General features: G+C 41.0%; 1 protein-coding gene across 3 annotated transcripts in view; it reads left to right on the top strand.

Moving 5' to 3' along the window:
- The first annotated feature begins 8,308 nt into the window (after positions 1-8,308).
- FRMPD1 (FERM and PDZ domain containing 1) overlaps positions 8,309-16,973 on the top strand; it is a 143,308-nt gene continuing 134,643 nt past the window's right edge. For all 3 annotated transcript variants that reach the window (XM_055302276.1, XM_055302278.1, XM_055302275.1), the window contains exon 1: positions 8,309-8,622. The gene's annotated coding sequence lies outside the window, so the exon portion shown is untranslated. The remainder of the gene's footprint in view (positions 8,623-16,973) is intronic.

Genomic DNA, 16,973 nt, shown 5'->3' with positions numbered 1-16,973 from the left:
GCAGGGCCTGTGGAAAGAAACTGGACAGGAAGACTGGAGATACAGCCTCTAGATTTGGCACTGCCACCATCAAGCCATGTGATGAGGGACAAGTCTCTGTTTCAATGCAATTCCATTTCTTTAGTTGTAAAAGGAGAAGATATGATTAAATGCTCTTGAGAGTCCTGTTCAGTTCTAACAATCTAAGCATTTTGATTTCTAATTGCATCATCTAGGGCATTCTGGTCTGGAGTGTATGGGAATCAAAATATTATCAAATGTGGTCTGACATCAAGGCAGCCAGGAAGAAGAATGCAGTAGGGAGAATGTAACAAGAAGGCATATCTCATCCATCTAAATAGTGAGGCAAAATGAGTTGGCAAAATGATTTGGCAAATCTTTCTGCTGGTGATGGGCAGACCTCATTCCTCAAGGAATGACGACCAGTAACTGAGGTCCCTGATGCTGACTGAGTTTAGATACACAGTTCTCATATAGAACTACCATTTTTTCTTTACTGAGATGTTTTTGAGTAACTTGCCTGGGTTCACAGGGATTCAAAGAGGGGAGAAATTAGCAAAAACTCATGTATCTTGGTAAAAAGATCCACTTTTTAGCGTTTGAATTTTATTCATCCAATGCTATATGAAGCAGCACTTATTGACTGGACTGGTGATGTGGCAAATAGCTGACCTGTTAAAGGGCAACATTATTCTCATAACAATTCTCTTAGAGAGGTATGTGGTTCTTGGCAGCCTACCTATAGGGAGACAGGAAGGTAGTGGAAAGAAATAAGGAGCAGTCGGTCTTGAGGTGAGGAACTGATTCTGGATACAGTTTAGGAGGGTGAACTGTTTAAAAAATGCCTGAACTCTTTCTTCCCCTTGCATGGCTCCTCCACCTGGAATGAAGAAAACTCATTAAAAGAGCTTAGGCTCCTCTTTTTTGGGGGGGGGAGGCGCCCCTCCTTTTTTGGCCTGTGGGTGGCGGTATAGTCCACTGACCATTGGTTTACATGAGACAAATGGAGAGGACACACGAGGAAGTTCGCATCAGAGTGGGCTATGCCACAGCTTGGACTCTTCATTTTTTTTCCCACATTGGAATGATGAGAGGGTTGGGCCTAATCTTTAATATCATTTGCAGTTCAAAAATGCTGAAATTATGTTCATCTTTCCTGTTCTTCCTTCATAATCTTGCTGAAAGGCTAAAAGCAAAGGATTCCCTATGATTTTGTTACGAAAGGTAAAAATGAAAAGTATGCACACATAATTTCATATTGATACTTCTAGTCTGATCATAGAGGAAATGGTAGCTGATGTCACAGCCTATCTTCTTTTCCATTTTGATCACAAGAGGGATTTAGGAGCTATTTCCTTTGCCTCGACTTCCCAGACACACAATTGTTTGGTGTATCCAATTTACCCGTAAGAAAATTAAGCATTTCAATTCCATCATTGGGGTGGAATTTGTATTTACAGGGTCAGAGATTTACGGATGATTCATGTTTGGGGAATAATTTGGACATATATTCACAGAAACCTTGTGGTTTCTAATGTATAGGGAGCTATAGGCTTTGGGTATTGCACAGTTCAACCCTTCATTGACAGAGGAGGAGACTGAGGCCTAGGAGTCTAGAGGTAGAGCTAGGGTAAACTCAGGTAGGTCTCTGGGCTTCCAGTTCAGCACTTTCCCCCACTACTTTGTAGATTTATTTATTTATTTTTATTTTTAATTTTTTAATTATTATTATTATTTTTTTACCTTGTAGATTTAAATACTTTGAGAGGATCATCTGAGGGGATGATCCTCCCCTCAGAGGTAAGGATTGGAAGAATGGGGTGTTGTTCAACCTCAGTTTGAGAGGGACAGGAGAAAGGGTGGTTGCCATTCATCAAGAGGGTGATGGCAGTCCTTCTTTCCATGTTTCCACCCCCATCAGTAGTAGTTAATCTGGACTGTGTTACTAGACAGCTCCATATATCTTCTTCCTCATTCCTTCAGGAGATGAACATGGTCTGGTGTTCCCCAAATAAACTTTGTTTTGAAGTCCATCCAGGACCCACCATGAATGAAACAAAAGTGAGGACAGGGGAAGGGATGCTCTGTGATAGATGTTAACTAGAGTCCTCACCCAGCAAGTGGGATAGCTTACTTCTAGAAATTATTGCCCAGCAAGAGGCATTGTCAGGAAGAGGGACCTTTTGGACTTTAGAACATAAGTAGATTTTTGATAACCTTCACCTCACTGGCGTTTACCTTCTATAATACCCTATTCTCTGTTCTAATTTTTAGGGCTTTGTTGTCTGGATGATTCATGAATGTTTGATCTTTCAAAGTAGACTGGAAGTACCTTAAGTACAAGGAACACTCATGTTAATCCTCCAAACAACAGGACTGATATTTATACATGGTAAAAACTCAGAAAGTACCCCCTGAGTGGATGAACTTCATATCTGCTAACCTTTAGAATTGAAAAATTGAAAAAAAAAAAGAAAAAGAAAAAGAAAAATTGGTAGCTTTGTATATCTATCATGTAAAAAGGAAATTGTCCCCAAAGAAATTTACCCAAAGTCCTCCATAATATTTTATTTTATTTTTTTCTCCATAATATTTTAATGTAGTGATTTATTTTTACCTCTTTTTGTATAACTTGTTTTTGTTTGCCTAAATAAAAATCCTTAAATAATGATTTTAAAATATGTTAAATAATTTTTATATATCATAGGCAAGATTAAGGAAAGAACTTTAAAAAAAGAACTTCAAAATTTACTTGCTTTAACTTATTTATGGCTATATAACTACTTGAAACCATATATAGTAAAATATATATGTAATAATATAACCATATACTTTTAATAACTTTTTCCACAAAAGTACATGTTTATTTTTATACAATTTAGAAAACACATAATTTTTAAAAAGATGTATTTTTATTATTTATCAGAGAGAGAGAGCACAGGCAGGAGAGGGAGAGGGAGTAAGAATCTCAAGCCAACTCCCCACTCAGTGTGAAGCCCAAGGTGGGGCTTGATCTTATGACCCATGCTGTTTGGGATTTTTGATGTTATGGAGAATTTCAAAAGGAGACAAAAGAGTCTAATCTGTAAGCATCCCTCCCCTGGATTCAATGATCTTCCTGTTTCCTCAATACCCCTACTCTGCTTTCTTTTTCTGTCTTTCTTTCTTTTTTTTTTTTTTTTATTTATGATAGTCAGAGAGAGAGAGAGAGAGAGAGAGAGAGAGAGAGAGAGAGAGGCAGAGACACAGGCAGAAGCAGGCTCCCTGCACCGGGAGCCCGACGTGGGATTTGATTCCGGGTCTCCAGGATCGCGCCCTGGGCCAAAGGCAGGCGCTAAACCGCTGTGCCATCCAAGGATCCCTCTTTTTTTTCTTTTAAAGATTTTATTCATTTATTCATGAGAGACACAGAGAGAGAGGCAGAGACATAGGTAGAGGGAGAAGCAGGCTCTCCGCAGGAAGCCTGATGCAGGCTTGGATCCCTGAACCCTGGGATCACTCCCTGAACCGAAAGCAGATGCTCAAATGCTGAGCCACCCAGGTGTCCCAGAAAATATACAATTAAGGGAAAAGAAAAAAAGAACAATCCCCCATAATCACACAACCACTATTGATGTATTGGTAATCAATCTATCAGCCTTTCTTCTTCTATTGTATACATGTATAGCTTTCTTTTTTTGGGCGTGTGTGTGTGTGTATATATATATATATATATATATACACACACACATCTACACACCACATATATATGCCATATGGTATATGCTATTTTATTTTATTTTTTTTATTTTTTTTTAATTTTTATTTATTTATGATAGTCACAGAGAGAGAGAGAGGCAGAGACACAGGCAGAGGGAGAAGCAGGCTCCATGCACCGGAAGCCCGATGTGGGATTCGATCCCGGGTCTCCAGGATCGCGCCCTGGGCCAAAGGCAGGCGCCAAACCGCTGCGCCACCCAGGGATCCCCGGTATATGCTATTTTAACTTGCATTTTTTGTTTAAGTTATATTGACTATCTTCCTGTATCTTTAAATATTCTTCTAAGCATCCTCATTAATGGTGGCTGTATGGTATTCCATTACATGGATGTACCAAAATTTATCTAACTATTCCTCTACCTTTGGCCATTTAATGTGCTTTCATATTTTTTCTATAAATAAATTCCAGGGAACATGATTCTAACAATATCTTTGTGCACACATAAAAAAATTCCAATCATTACAATTATTACCTTAAGTTCAGAGTTCTTAATTTTTCCTGGTGACCTTCTTTTTGTCTGAGGAAAAAGCTCTGTTTGGCCAAGAGTGTAGGTGTCAGATCTCAACACCTTTGAGAACTACAAACAAGGGGTGGAAACTTTTTGTTTTTATTTTATTTGTTTTTAAAGGAGGTTTGCTGCCTTGTGCTGTAAATTCTAATTATTTTGCAGCAGAGAAAGTAAAACATACTGAAGGTCTTAGTTTGCATTGACATTATTTAGAACACATAACAATTACCAGGCATCTCCCCACTGAGATTGGAGAGCTGATATTGTCACTACTCCCACACTATCTCCATTACACAAAAACACACATATATGCTATGGACATGTGTTTATACAAGTGGGTATAGTTTTTTGCCTTCAATAAAAAGTGCAGGTTTCTTGCCTGTAGTATAACAGGTGTTTGATTAATATTTATAAAGTGAAAGAAGAGGAAAGAGATAATTATTTATTGATTCAGTGATTATAGGTCCAGTCCTACACAGCTGGATGACCTCTCATCCCATGTCAAGGGCCCTTTTAAAAAGCAAGAAGTGAGCTCTTTATATCCAGTCTCCACAGAAAACAAAGGTAAGGCTATCAGTATCTATTCTCCACACCCTGTCCCTGACATTTTCAGGATGACAGCCCTGCCTGATCAAAACCAATGAGTAGCTACCTATAAGCATATTTTATCATCTTAGAAACAAACACAGTAAAAAAAAAAAAAGAAACACAGAGCTTCCTAAAAGTAGGAATACATTTTATTCTTGCATATTAAAGTTGAATTGCTGTGCATTGTACCAATTGTGAATTAAGGAACATGCCAATCTTCCCATCATGTAATATTTAGACTCCAGTTGGGGAAAATAAACACCAGGCTTTATTTTGTGAAAACTTATCTTAATATCCAGGGGGTCTCTTAAAGTCCTTCTCTGATGCTTGACCCCTACCTCCAACATCCCTGCTTCTATCAGAGTCAGCAGTGGCAGGGAGCTCACACTTTACTGGGCAGTTCCATCTGTCTTCAGGTAGGCAGCTGTTTTCCTTAAGGCCAAAATCTGCCTCTCTCTGCCATATTCCCACTCGTTTTAGTTATGTCTTCCTAAGTGTCAGAAGCCAGTTGGGATCATTCTTCTCGTTGGATGTATAAAGGCAGCTTGGTTCTTCCTTTATTCTTTGTTTTCTTTAGGCCAAAAATAATTTTTGTAAGATTCTCTTAGAATTTTCCAGTTTCCCCTTATCTACAACCCTAACTTTTCTAGTTAGCAATGGACTGATTTACTCTGAGCTACCTGGCCTCACACCTTCCCCACTAACCACTTCCCTGCCTGTCTCCCCAACAAAAGGGACATATTGAGTCCCTGGCAAGAATCTCTGGGATTCAAAACCAGAGATTCTTTATTTTTTACTCAGAGATTATCCTTGAACAAGAAGTGTGTGCCTGGGTTACCTGTTTCTTCCTTCAGAGCTCTCACAGTCGTGGATGGAATTCCTTGACCACCTGTTTTAGCTCTGGCCATTTGCACTTGAAATGAAGGCCAACTGTAGGACATGTTAACAAGAGGTAGTATGGTTGCAATAGGAAAAATGGGGACTTTGGAGTAAAGGTTAGGTTGAACTTCCAGCTGCTCCATGAAGTTGTTTTGAGATCTCGTGCCCGAACTTTTCTGGTCTTTTGTTTCTTCATCTGTGACAGAGAGATCTAATATCCACTTCCAAGTGTTTTAAAAGCTAAATAAGATGATGAACTTCAAAGTGCTTGCCTAGGGTGGGAATTCTTTAAGTGGTAGCTACTATTAATCATAAGATATAATTTTTCCCTAGAAAAATGATGGCGTTGGCATACTCTAAATGGAACAAGTAATTTTTTTACTGCAACAGGACCTACTATCATTTGTCATCTTCATTTCAGTTCTCTCTGACCTCTGATTCACAGTATCTTTTTAAAATTATGATCCATTCTCCTATTTCTCTTGTCTTTACCTCCTATTCATTTTGTAGCCCAAGGACGGATTGGACTTCTGGCCCCTCCTCTTCTCTGAAACTGCTTCCTTTAAGGGAAGTCCTTATTGTCAAATCCAAAGGACCCTTGTGGGCCTCTACCCCGCCCCTGCAGAATTTGACAGGGCTGGTCACATGACCCTTTCAGGGAAGCTCTCCCCTCCTAGGTTCATGGGTACCACATTCTTCTGGTTTTCCTCTAGATGCTCCACATCCTCCTTCCACAGCTCTTCCTAAATGGCCACTTTCTTTAAGGTTCTTTCCTGGACCCTTTTCCATTCTCATGGGAAGTCTAGTCTGCCTTTAATTGCCATCCTTTTTTTTTTTAAGATTTATTTATTTATTTATGATAGACATAGAAAGAAAGAGAGGCAGAGACACAGGAGGAGGGAGAAGCAGGCTCCATGCCGGGAGCCCGACGCGGGACTCGATCCCGGGACTCCAGGATCGCGCCCTGGGCCAAAGGCAGGCGCCAAACCACTGAGCCACCCAGGGATCCCTTAATTGCCATCCTTAAGCTAATGATTCACCACATATGTCTCTAATTCATAATTCTCTCCAGAAACACAGACCCATATATCCAACGAACCTATTGACTTCACTGTTTCCTTGGATGTCCCATGGATACATCATACATCACTGTTTGAAGTGCAACCAATCCTCTTCTCTTCCTAATCAACCTTAACTCCTGTGCTCTGTGGCCTAATAACTGATACCACCATCCAGTCCCTCCAGTTGCCAAAGCCAGAAATCTTGGAGTCAACCTTGAGCCTTCCTTCTCCCCTTGCTTCTATATCTGCTTAACCATCAAGTTCTATCAATTCCATCTCCGTACTATCTCTAAAATTCATTATATTCTTTCTGTCCCTTGCAACCACTATTTTTGCTCAGGCTACCCATCAGCTCGTCTTCTTTCTTCTGTTGTATCCCTGCAAGTGTGTTTTCTGCCTTGCAGTCTAACAAATCTTTTCAAGTATAGTTTTCATAATGTTAGTCTCTTGGATAAAATGCCTTAATTATTCATCATGGTGCTCAGGAAAAAGTACAAATGCTTTGGGTCTCTTTAGAAGGCCTTTTATCAATCTGGTTCCTGTCCTCTTCACTAACCTTCACTTCACCCTTTCCACTCTTCTTCCCATATCTGGAGTCTCTTCTTCTGTCCTCTTCCCCTGCAAATTTCCCACCTCCACCTCCACATGGCTGTTCCCTGAACTCATAAAACCCTTAACTTCTGGGTCTTTGCCATGCTTTTCTTTCTGATTAAAATGATTTTTCTACTTCTTCATCTGGCTAACTTCTAGTGTCATTCAGAAATCACCCCAGATGTCACTTCCTTCAAGAAGTCTCTATTAGTTTAATTAAAAGTAATGAGCTAATGTTGGTTCCTCAGTTTTAAGAAATGTTTCACAGTAAGAGAAGATGTTTACACTATGGGAAACTGGGGTGAAAGATATATGAGAACACTCTGTATTATCTTTGCAACCTTTCTGTAAATCTTAAAACTATTCTAAAATTAAAATATCATTTAAAAAAGTCTCCACTAAACTTCCTGTGCTTGCTTAGCTGCTACTTCTGTGTTCTCTAAGACTTGAACCTGCTGTCCTAGATTCAAAGCTCTTAACACAATATCTGGCCATTGTCTATGTGTCTGCCTCTTCCACTGCAAAATGTTGGGAATCATGTTTTCCTCATTTGTTTATTCCTGATAGCATAATGCCTAGCAAATGGGCAATGCTCACAAAGTATCTCCTGAGTAAATTTTTGATGTTAAATATATTGTTTTTAGGGGGACAATACCAAGCTTTTGTTGTAGGGTAACCTGAAATTACAGGCCTACAAAAAAGAACTTAAAAGTATCAGACATTATGAGTGACTCGTAGGTTTTGCTTGTTTCTCAGCATGACGAACTTGGGAGACATGCTGTGCTGGATACACTTGAACATCACATGTGTCCTTACCCAGTGCGTCTGTTTCCAAGAGAGTCACATGACATTCGTTCCTCTGCAGGTAAAGCACCCCAGGCCAGCTGAGCTGGGTTAGTTTGCTCTGGGTGAACCTTACGGGCTGCTGACACATCCCAGGAGGGTGTGGACTGTGTGGTGAATGTATGAAAGCCAACTAGGGCAGAGAGCAAAAGAACCAGTTGGAGGAAGAATGACACCACAGGGAGATGAATCTCCAGTTTGGCAATTCTAATTCCAGCTCTTTCATTAATGAGCTGTGTAACCTTGGCCAAACGTCTTCCTCTTTGTAGGCTCCAGTGTCTGTGTTTGTAAAATGAGGGCTTGGATTAGCTGGTCTCCAAAGTCTATTCCAGGATTGATGCTGTGGGATTCTGCAATCAGTGTGTGGCCTGGACACGAGTGGAAGGAAGCAGGTAAGTATGTACTAGGAGCATAAGGGCAATTAACCTTTGGTTCCAGGTTAGCAGCAGTCTTCAGCAAAAGGAAACCAAGCTAGGACAGAGATTTGTTTAAATCATCCTAGAAGTAGAGACCTCTGGGGCATAGTAGCTCAACATTGTATCTTGAGGATCTAACTTAAGTCTATCATGAAGAAGCAATTCCAAGAATTGGAGTGGGTGAAGGTGGGCAGCAGAGCAGTGGTGATTTTTGCTAAATAATAAAACGATCACATTTGGGGAAAGTTTTTGTGTTTATTGGTCAATAGTTTTGATTATCTCCTTTGCACTGAAATTATCCAAACTGTGTTAGAGGTGATGCAAGGAGTACCACTGGGAGCATGGCTAGGGCAGGCATGGCAGCAACATGTATTTTTGAGTTGGAACTGTTAGGTGGGTGAATTGAGATTATTTGGAATGTGAGACTTTCAAGTCATGGAAATCCAGAATTACCTTAGTCAAGTAAAAAAAAAAAAACCCAGTTTATTTTAAATTTTATCTGTCTTAAATGTGTGGTAGTGGGTTTGATAATTAATGATTCCTTGGGAAGTGCAAGGAAAAGTATAGTATGCATTTGCCTAATTGAATAAATACATCATAGTCAACCTTTACTGGTTAAGAAGATCTACTATTCAGTGGAGAACATAGAGTGAGTAGAGAAGAAAATAACATTATGATTCAGAAAAATTCCTGGGAAGATTCTTTTGTGCTTACCGTTCATTGGTATCTGAATTTCTGAGAGGTATGTGGAAACTCCTGCCTTTGGTTCTGAAAGAACTGGAAATACGTGGGCACAAGTGATGCTCAGGCTCTTGGCTTAGGGTGACACCTTTCAAATCTGGTCCTTCCTCTGTGTTGACCAAGTTTAGGGTAGAGATGTGTCGTTCTTGGCTCTCAGCAATGGGATGGCCCAGGAGCAAAGAAAAGCCCCTCCTGAAAATGAGGAAACCCGTCAGATGCAGAGAGAATTAAGGGAGATGTGCCAAGCTTTAGGCCACCTGGGAAGAGGAGCAACTTTTGGTCAAAAATAGTAATAGTTAAATTTATTATTTGCTCTGTACCAAGGATGGTTCTAAATCATAATGATCATAATCGGAATTCGTCATAATTCTCACAACCTTTTGAGGCAGGCTCATATTTCCATTTCTTTTTTTTTTCATATTTCCATTTCTAAATGAAAAACTCAGGTACAGAGAAAATAAATATTCACCCAAGGATAATCAGGTGGTGAGTCATAGAGCCAGAATACAAACCCAGACAGCCCCACTGCAGTCATCGCTGTTAACCACTCAGGCCCTGGTGCACATACAGTCTTTCAAGGTTGCATGTGTCTCTAATTCTGTGTCTCTAGCATCCATCCTGGGACTTAGAAGGTAATGGGCTTTGTTGAGTGTTCCCGAACTGAATGGAACCAAGTGGACTTAGCCTGTGCCCAAACCTGGAGTCTTTGGGAGGCCCTCTTTGGCTCAGCACAGTACTGAGAAAAGCAGAATGCTAGCCAGTACTTGAGGGCTGGCAGCAGAAACCCAGCTGGCATGGAATCATGGGCAGGACTCCCCCTCCCTGCACAGGAAGAGAGAAGAAAACCATGGGCACTCTGAAGCCTGGGACTCAAGGGTGTGGGAAAGCAGCCCTGTCATTCCATAGCGTGGCTGAGAACTCACTCTGCACGAGCCCCTGTGCCGGGCAATAGCCACTGTAGATATAGGGTTGGGTCACGCACATTCTGTGCCCTGGAGGAGCCCCATTTGACACTGGGAAGGGCTGCCTCTGATAGGAACCCCCCAAACTGCCTTATGATCCCTGTCCTATTTTGTAGGGCCAGACAAAACTAATTCTAAAACATACTATCTCTCTCAGTGGGATTTTATATGTTCAGCCCAGTGTCCACTAACTGAATTAAGGAGACATTTTCAGACTCCTGGATGAACTTTCTGGATCAAGGATGTGGGGGCTAAGTGGTGGCAAGACTGGGTAGACAGAACTTGTGAAAGGACTCTGCAATTAAAATGGCTAGAACAATTGTTGAATAAGAGTAAAAAGAAAGAAACCTGTTCCCATATTCATAAAACTCAAGGACCTACTTATCCCAGTAGGAAGGCAAGGGTATTTATTTTCAGCTGTGGAAACTTCTTTCAGGTCAGTTCTCTTGAATGAAGGAGAGAATTAGATAGGCCAGGATTCATTTGGTGATCAAAATGTTGTCTGGTTGCCTGGAAAGCACCAGTTTATGCTTATTATACTGTTAAACTGGTGGCATTATTTATATTGCCTTGTTTCACTTGGAAAAGTATCCTGATTTGGATGATAAATTTTATAGTCACACTGTCCAGGCACAAAAAAAGCCCTGTATTATTCTGGTATTATTCTGGTGAACCTGAGTTCTGAATTTTAAGCCCAAAAGATTTTGTTTTCTTGCTAGAAAGCTTTTTCCTCTGTCACCACCATGCCTGGATATGGACAAAAGTCTTTCCTTTTCCTCCTTAGCTTGGCTGGAAAAATATAAAACCAAAATTTACTTAAAATAATTAATAGGAAACAGGGACACCTGGGTGGCTCAGCGGTTGAGCATCTGCCTTTGGCTCAGGGCGTGATCCCTGGTCTGGGGATCAAGTCCCGCATCGGGCTCCCTGCGAGGAGCCTGCTTCTCTCTCTCTGCCTATGTCTCTGCCTCTCTCTCTGGTCTCTCATGAATAAATAAATAAAATCTTAAAAAAATTAAAATAAAATAGAAAAACAGACACAGGGTACAAATTCATTCAGTTCTTTCCACAGATCAACTGGACTGGCTCAGGTTAGAGTCACCAGTTCTTGGACCTTTTAGCTCTCCTGCACCTAGAGTTCTGGGACACACACCCAGAGAAAGGCCTTGGTGGGGTGTCTGGAGGGGATGCACCTGTCCTGCTGGACTATGGGACCCCAAAGTATTAGTCTCCGAAGTGTCCTCTCCTGACTCCTGGGGTGGGAGACAGGAGGGAGAAGAGTTATTTTCTCATGTGGAGCCACCCCTGGAGATACACTTGAAGCCTGGTCATAATGAATGTAGCAATTATTAGAAACTTGCAAAAGGATCAGGGAGAGGAATGAAATTGGTGTTTCATGGAGTTTAATTGAGCATTACTCTGCTCATTAGCAGCAATCAACTCAGTTTATGTGGCCTCGTTTACAGATGGAAGAAAACAAAGATTCGGGGAAAGAGCCTGTCTTTTGTGTCCTTTTCTCTCTCTCCTCTCAACAGCGCGTCTACCCCATCTGGGGTGGTGTGCTGCTGTTGCTAAATCCACCAAGCAAAATCTATCATTGTATGTGACCTTAGTCACCTATTTGTTACAGACGCATTTTTGGACTGTTTTAACCTCTTCATCATCTCTTTCCTTTGGATACAGATGGCGATTAGGCGGATTATTAATAGACAATTATGGAGCCTTAGCTCTGTCATTGACGTTGAAGAGAATTACAGGGTCAAGGATTTTATAGTTAAAATTCAAAGAGATATAAAAGGAATGAGAAACCTCAGACATTGCTTAGGTTTTGATGCCAGAAACTCATTGCTTCAAAGATCTAGAAGTGTGTAATAAAACCACACCAGCTCTGTTTCCACTTTCTCAATATAAAACAGCTAAAGATCACTGAATAAATTAACACAAGATAGTAAGAGTGTGCTTCTCCAAGAAAGTTCCTCTAAGAAGCTTGCTGTTTCAGGAAGACCTGAGTTGTGGCCTTTGTGAATCAATGTTAAAAGGAGCCAGCTGAACTTGTGGCCAGTGATTCCATCTGTAGCTACTGAAGTCAAGACATGGTAGGGAGTCATTTCTTATGGGTCCTTCCACTTACACCTCCTATATCACAGGGGCCACAGAATGGGCTGGGAATGTTTTCCCTGAAGGATCCTTGCTGGTCTCCAATTTCTCCTGATAAACTGCTTCATTCTCTGCATCAGACACTCCCTGAAACTTGAAATAAATTCTGAGTTGACTAACATACTGTTTAAGAAATGTGACATTAACCTACCTAGAAAGACTATTGAATGCATGCAAAAGCCTTCCAAATTTTAAACTCTGGGGGCTAGAGACCAATTCCAACAGCACTGCCATGGCTCAAGACTCTTGTGTAAATCACCCAAGAACTGACACAAGAGACAGTGATCAACCTTAAAAACAACCACACTCACAACTTTATAGTAATGATAGAAATACTGACAGAGTTTAGGTTTCCATTAAAATAATAGTTAAAAGATATCAAGGGCATATTGTGTGCCAGGTACTGCACTGAGAGCTTTACATGCATTGTCTTGTTTCATCCTCCCCGTAGTAAGTACTCTTATGTAGGCATTATTGTATTATTACTCCAATTTCACATGTAAATATGATTATAGCCCAACCTCCAGAATTCCAGATCAGATATCCAACTGTCTACTCAGTACCTCTGTTCAGATATTTAAAAGGTGTCTTAGGGCAGCCCCGGTGGCGCAGCGGTTTAGCACTGCCTGCAGCCCAGGGCATAATCCTGGAGACCCAGGATCGAGTCCCACGTCAGGCTTCCTGCATGGAGCTTGCTTCTCCCTCTGCCTGTGTCTTTGCCTCTCTCTCTGTGTGTGTCTCTAAGAATAAATAAATAAATAAATCTTTAAAAAAAGTAAAAGGTGTCTTAAGTTCAAAATATCCAAAATGTGGCTCCTGATATCCACCTCTTACTGCCCTGCTCTAACAACCTAATACTCCTTCAGTCTTCCTCATCCCAGGTGATGACAACTCCAGCCTTCAGGTTGCATGGGCCAAAACCCTTGGAGTCAGCTTTGACTCATCTCTTCTGTTTACACATCACATCCAATCTGGTCAGCAAATCCTGTTGCTTCACACTATATCAGAATCTGGCCACTTCTCATTCTTCTACTGCAGCTTCTCTGGTTCAAACTACCATTCTCTCACACCTCAATGATTGCAGTGACCTCCTTCTGCCCTTGCTCATTTCAAGTCTAGTCTTACAGTAGCCAGAAAGTTCCTGTTAAAATGAAGGTTCAAAACCCTCCAGCAGCTACCCATCTGACTCAGAGTGGAAATCAAAGACTTTATAATGGCTACAGAGTCTCATCAGGGGCCAACTTCTTTTCTGATCTTTACCTTGAGTTAGCAGACTCTGAATTTTATGAAATCTTTTGTTCATATGTGAATCTGTGTGTTCTTCTAGGGGCAGCCCATGTGGCTTGTTACCAAGTTCTTGAAGGATTCAAAATCTCCCAAAAGCTTAAGAATTACTGATTGGAGGAAGTTTCACTCTTGAAAATCCAATTTAAAGAAGGGATTTATTCAAATCATAAAATGATTTAGAAAAGATTCTTTGATTAAAGGAGTCATTGAAAATGTGTGTTTGCAAGACAATGAAATTGACAAAATTAAATATATGCACTTATTTTAGTAGACTCTTTGTGACCCAAGTGTATCAGTTCAAAGTGGATTTGGAATAAATCCCACTGCGATGAAATCTACGTGTAACAAAAAGATGTTTGAGTCTCCAGCTAAAAGTTCTCTTATTTCAAATAGTATCAAACTGGCATGCAAAGCTTTGGGCCAGTTGTGTGTAAGGTGCTGTATTTGGGAACATTTTCAACATATTTCAGTACTCAGAGGCTAATGTAGAGCCTGGTACAGTAAGCCCCTGGTTTCTGTCTTCTGTATCCTCTTCTCCCTTTGCCTCTCATCCTAGAATTTGTAGCATTTCACAGATCTGGTATTAATGAAATTGAACCAAAAGTGATCTGTCAGCCAAGGAGAGAAATCAATGATGCTTCCAAGTAGATCAGCCTGGATATAGGTTCTTGAGCCACTGAGACCCTAGCAATGCAATTCTCTCCTCCACTGGACCCCAGCATGTGTGCAAAATATGCCGAGGCCCTTGTCTTTGGCTTGATTCCCTTGACCATTTATAGGCATAGAAACCCTGACCTATATCCCAAGGGTGTTATGTGGATGAACCAGTAAATCATAATTAATTGCAAGGTAAACATTAATTGTTATCACCATCAGTTCTGGCCTGGGTTCTTGACCCTAAGAGAGAACTTGCTTGTACAGTGGCTCTCTGTCGGATTGCAGAACAGCACAGACTTATGAGGGATGAGACCTTCTTTGAAGTATGTTAGGAGTACTCTAAAGTATTTTGAAGTACTTGAGTTCATGCTGGAGAAATGTCTTGTTTGTAAGTAACTGCAGGGAACCAGGTCACTGTCCCTAACATCAGAAGAGCTGCCATGGGACGGAGGATGTGGATTTACCCTTCATGGGCCCAGAGGGCAGAATTAGGACCAGTGAGGAGGCAAATGTTAGCCCAAGAGTGGAAGGAACTTTAATAGCTAGAGCAGTTCAACTGCAGAACTAGCTGCCTAAAAAAGCAGGGAATTCTATCTAGTTAAGGAAAAAATCAAGCAAAGCTCAAGCAAATTGATTACCTGCCATGTGCATGGCATTGTTTTAAGTGCCGGAGGAACCCAATTAGGAACTAGGCAAGAACCATGCTCTTAGAGAGCTTCTGGTGTAAGAAGGAAGGTAAATCGATCCAACCAACCATCCATCCATCCATCCATTCATCCAGGCATCTTCACACTGGGAATACAGCAATGAACAAAGCAAAGGTTTTGGTTTCTTCACATGGTAGATGATATTGACAACAAGAACCCCTAAGCTATGAAGTTAATGTTACCCTTTGAGAATGAAATTAGAAGAAGTTAACATGAAACAAATCAGTTGGTGAGTGGGGATATAATTGTAACTAAGAAAGGTTAAATACAACATATGAGATCATATGTTGGTGACTGGGAATACTGTTGGTATAAAGGGCATGGTCTGCCTGGAGCTAGAAGACAGAAGGTCAGAGGAAAAATATCTGTGAATTTGTTCCTAGCATTATCTAAAGACAGGATAATCAACCAGGGACTGAAGACATCAGTCTGTTGCAACTCAGTGACATTGGCTACTGAAATAATTCAGTTTATTCTTTTAACCACCCCCTTCCTCTTCTTCTGGCCAAGTCCCAGCTCAGATTTTGTGTTTTTTTTTTATTTTGTTTTATTTTTTTTAATTTTTATTTATTTTATGATAGTCACACAGAGAGAGAGAAAGAGGCAGAGACATAGGCAGAGGGAGAAGCAGGCTCCATGCACCAGGAGCCCGACATGGGATTCGATCCGGGGTCTCCAGAATCGCGCCCTGGGCCAAAGGCAGGCGCCAAACCGCTGCACCACCCAGGGATCCCCCAGCTCAGATTTTGACTTAAATTTAACTTTCCCAAAAAAACCTCCTCTGCACTTTCACAGCACTATGTATTTCTCCTTTTTTTTAAAAAAAATATTTTATTTATTTGAGAGAGAGGGAGAAAGTGTGCACACAAGCAGGAGGGAGGGGCAGAGGGAGAGGGAGAAGCAGATTGCCCACTGAGCAGGGAGTCCGACATGGAGCTCCATCCCTGGGCTCTGAGATCATTACCTGAGCTGAAGGCAGATGCTTAACCAATTGAGCTACCCAGGCGCTCCTGTACTTCTTCATAGCACTTATCACAGCTTTGATTTATGGTTTCTTAGTGTCCATCTTCCCCACTAGATGGGAAGCTGCATTAGGGTAGATACCCTGTCAGTCTTATTCACCACCGTATCCCACTAACTAGCACACCGAGGCACTTAGTAAATACTTGTTAAATGAGTGAATAAGTTAATGAAAGACTGAATGAATTTGATTTCCCAGGAAGATTTTCCTATAAGCAAAGAACACTCTAAGAAATGAGTTTTCTTTCTGGGATTCTTGGAGACCTCACTATTACTGCAGAATTCTAACATAAGATAGAAAGTGGGATTTTTTTTTTTTGAAAGTGGGATTGAACAGGAAATGAGCTATGGGACTTTAGAGATGGACCTGCAATTATTGAAGTGATTATGGAAGAGAGGGCACAGGACCTGAGTCTTGAATTGAAGATGGGATTTGATCTGTGGAGCTGAGGGAAAGAAGTTGTTCCAGCCAGAGATGGATAGCATGAGCAAGGATATCAAGTTTGGAATTTAGAGTGCATGTAGGGAATAATGGGACAGAACATGGGGAGGCAGCCCAGGGTCTCAATGAGATAGGCAGGATAAAGTATTTGGACTTATTCATCTGCTATTAGGCTTTGCCATAAAGGAATACTTGTATGGTGTGGTGGTGGTGATGTCGGTTCCTTCTGCAGTGTTCCAAAAAGAAATGGTGTCAAGCAATGACAAGGAGGGGATTACTCCAAGAGAAGGTTAGCTGGCTGTCTCCCTAAAGGTCTTTATTGTAGGGTATTACCTCATTGAACTCGAAGAGTCC

The sequence above is a fragment of the Nyctereutes procyonoides genome, unplaced genomic scaffold (genome assembly GCF_905146905.1).
Source record: "Nyctereutes procyonoides isolate TBG_1078 unplaced genomic scaffold, NYPRO_anot_genome, whole genome shotgun sequence".
NCBI lineage: Eukaryota > Metazoa > Chordata > Mammalia > Carnivora > Canidae > Nyctereutes > Nyctereutes procyonoides.
Note: the sequence above shows the minus strand (reverse complement) of the source record. Positions and strands in the feature narration are given on the sequence as shown.